Genomic DNA, 3,639 nt, shown 5'->3' on the forward strand with positions numbered 1-3,639 from the left:
CCTGGTGGCACGGTGGTTGAGAGTCCGCCTGCCGATGCAGGGGACACGGGTTCGTGCCCCGGTCCGGGAAGATCCCACATGCTGCGGAGCGGCTGGGCCCGTGAGCCATGGCCGCTGAGCCTGCGCGTCCGGAGCCTGTGCTCCGCAACGGGAGAGGCCGCAACAGTGAGAGGCCCGCGTACCGCAAAAAAAAAAAAATAAAAAAAAAAGACTGGTGAGATGTGTCAGATCCCTTACTCGGACCCCACTTAGGAGCAGCTCCATTAATTCAACGGTTCTTTATTGAGCACCTACTGTGTGGCAGCTTCTGTGTTTGTCGCTGGCCCTGGTTAGCTCCTGTTTAATAGATGCTTAGATCTGCGGCTGGAGGACAAAGGCCAAGTGGTCTTGGGGATGTTGAGCCCATGAATGAGTTCTTTTTTCTCCTACACTGCCTTCCCGTGTTCACTGCTTTCAGGAAGCACATCTAGGTTTGGGGGGAGATGGGCGTTCCCCATGGAAACCTGGCCCCTGCTTGAGGTCACTGTTGCCTGACATCAGAACCCCTGGCCTGTCCCCAGGCTTGGTCCACAGTTGTCACGTAACTTGTCTTGCATGTGCAGAACCAGGCACCTGTTCACATCTATTCTGCAGTCTTTGTGTTCTTCTCATCTCAGGAGCACCGTTACGTGAGCATCTTCTCTTGGTGTGCAAAGGTTCCAGAGTGTTCCTTTATTAGTGCCATGCTGCTGGATATTCCATTTTTTAAGCTATAATAAATAACATTAACCTTCTAAAAAATACATTCGGGTAGTATTCGGGATGAAGATATCATCTCAATAGGTATCCAATTGCTTCACCTGATTTTGCTTATCTTTTCCAAATAAAGGGTCCGTGGTGTGGGCTCCTCTCCTTGTGGAAGAGCACACGCCCAGTCCAGGCAGGGAGGTGGGATGCCCTGCCCTCCTCTCTTTTTTTATTTTTTTATTTGGCGGTACGCGGGCCTGTCACTGTTGTGGCCTCTCCCGTTGCGGAGCACAGGCTCCGAACGCGCAGGCTCAGTGGCCATGGCCCACGGGCCCAGCCGCTCTGTGGTATGTGGGATCCTCCCGGACCGGGGCACGAACCCGTGTCCCCTGCATCGGCAGGCGGACTCTCAACCACTGCACCACCAGGGAAGCCCTGGGCTCCCTCTCTGACTCAGACACAAGACCCCAGTGGCATCTGTCCCTCACGGTTGTGGACCTCAGGAGATGGTCACCTGGCGTACAGGTGTGCAGCCTCCCTGAGATCAGACGTTTTGTCTAATGAGACAAACAAGGGCAAGGAACAGCAGGCACTCAGGTACGTGCACGTGACCAGGTGACACACGTGTGCAGCTGACCCAGACGTCCAGGAAGCCCTAAGGAGCCACACCACATCTCGACGGTCACAGTAAGGCCACCGCTTCACTCACGGTGTGTTCGCAAGGCACTTGTTCTCTGTGCTCTGTTATAAAACGTTCAGCTGCAGCACGGCTGGAGCACAGAGGACGGAAGGCAGGAGGCATCTGCTGCTGTAGGAGAGGCATGCTGGCAGCGGTGACCAGAGGAAGAGACCGGGAGACTGAGTAGGGGATCTGAGAAATCAAAAAGCCCAGTACACAGGGCAGGTGGTGTCAGGGCTGCTTCCTTGGGTCCAAGAGCCGTCCTTGCACTGTTGTTCGGTGAGCTGTGGCCTGATCTTGCAGACGTGCGTGTCATGGCCCCTGGTGGGCAAGGGATTTCCCGGGCCCTGTGCCAGGTACCTGGCAGCTGTGACTCAGCTGGTGCCCTTGTCACTGTCCGAGGGACAAGAGCATCAGTGGTCTCTGCAAACTGCACCCCAGGCCTCCAGACCTCCGGGGGCTGCAACAGAGATGAGGCCCCCAGTGCAGCGCTCTCACGGGGTCCCCTCCTCGGCAACCTGTGTGCACTTTGGAAATGGGCCTGACGTTAGCTAATGCAACCTCATCAACGTTAATAAGATCAGATTGGGTTCTATCATATTACATTAGTTGGCAGCAAATCAAAGTAGATATTTTTGAAAATCTGAGTTGACAGAGAAGGCTGCCCCCACAAGTAAGCTTTCCAGAAAATAAAGCCACGACTTACGGAGCAGGAACTCACAGCCCAGTGATTTGGCTTGTAGCTGAGAACCTCCTATAAACTCCCCTCCATGGCTCGAGTCACACTTCCTGCTGCTGCTGCCCGGTGGCGATCGACTCCTAGGGCTGGCCTCCGTCCATGGCACGTACACGGCCTGAGCACAACCAGATGGGTCGCTGGCATGGAAGCTGGAATGGAGAACTAACAATCTCTGAGCCCAGATGTAATTTCTAAGGGGATCCAGCCCGCAGAGCAGAGCTACCTGGGTGTGTGGCTCTGACACAAGGAGACATCCGTGGTGCTGAAATGACCCCCTTGGCCTCCCGCTACCCCACCTCCTCCTGTCATAAACGGATGACTAGGAATTCCAGTTCTAGGTGAGTGAGGGGGTATTAAGCCCGGGAGGTGGACGGCAGCAAACTGCCCCAGGTCCGACTTCTCCCCACTCTGGCCCATCCCTGGCGACATCAAGTCATCTTTGGCCCCAACCTTCTGCTTCAGGACCAGAAGGAAGGAAACCACTTGAAAAAGCCAACCTTACAGAATCAGCATTTCTTTCCAAGACTCCAAGTCATGTCTGAGAAAGGGAAGACCAGCTACAAGGCAAAGAGGAGGGAAAAACCTGCCAAGCTGTCTTACAAATTAGCTGAACGTGCATTCCACCGGTAAGCAGGGAGAGTTCCTGTTGTTCCTCACCTTGCAGTAACTGGCATTGTCATTTTCTTGGGGTTCAGCAGTTCTAATAGATGTACAGTGATATCTCATTGTTGTATTAATTCGTAATTCCCTAATGGTGTATGATACTGAGCACTTTTTATACTGTCTGTATATCTTCTTTGTCCAGGTGTCTGTTCATATCTTTATCTGTTTTTAGTGGGGTTGCTTGTGTTACAGGTCTTTGTATATTTGAGACAAATCCTTTATTAGATATGTGTTTTCAAATATTTTTCTCCCAGCTTCTGGCTTGTCTTTTGATTTTCTGAATAAGGTCTTTCACAGAGTAGAAATCTTCAAGTTTATAAAGTCCATGCTATTACTTGCTCTTTTTTCGTGGATTTCCTTTTCGTGTTGTGTGTTAAAACCCAAAGATCATGATCTACCTAATCAAACACAAGTTCATGTAGATTTTCTCCTATGTTTTCTTCTATAATTTTGAAGTTGTGCCTTTTAAATGTGTCTAAGAATAATTTTGAATGAGTTGGCTAAGTTGTAAAGTTCGTGTCTACCTCCATTTCATGTCATACGGTTTCCAGTTAACGGTTCCTTAACTATTTTTGGAGAAGTTATGGGACACAGTCTCCGTTTCAGTGAACGCCCAAAGTTGAATGGGTTCCGCAGTTCTGCCTGCAGGGAGCGCTGTGTCCTGTGAACTGTGAGGGACGCGCGGCCTGCAGTTCCTTCACTGACCACACGGTGGCGCTGAGCTGGCCTCTCCGACCCAGGGCGCATGCGTGTTCCCCCTCCCTGCCCGCAGCTGAGAGGAGTTCTGTCTCCTCAGGCAACGCCGAGGCTTCGGCTGGGACGCCCGGCTCAG

This window comes from Aethalodelphis obliquidens, unplaced genomic scaffold (assembly GCF_003676395.1).
Source record: "Aethalodelphis obliquidens isolate GAN/ISIS:26980383/991018 unplaced genomic scaffold, ASM367639v1 scaffold38, whole genome shotgun sequence".
In the NCBI taxonomy this organism is placed as follows: domain Eukaryota; kingdom Metazoa; phylum Chordata; class Mammalia; order Artiodactyla; family Delphinidae; genus Aethalodelphis; species Aethalodelphis obliquidens.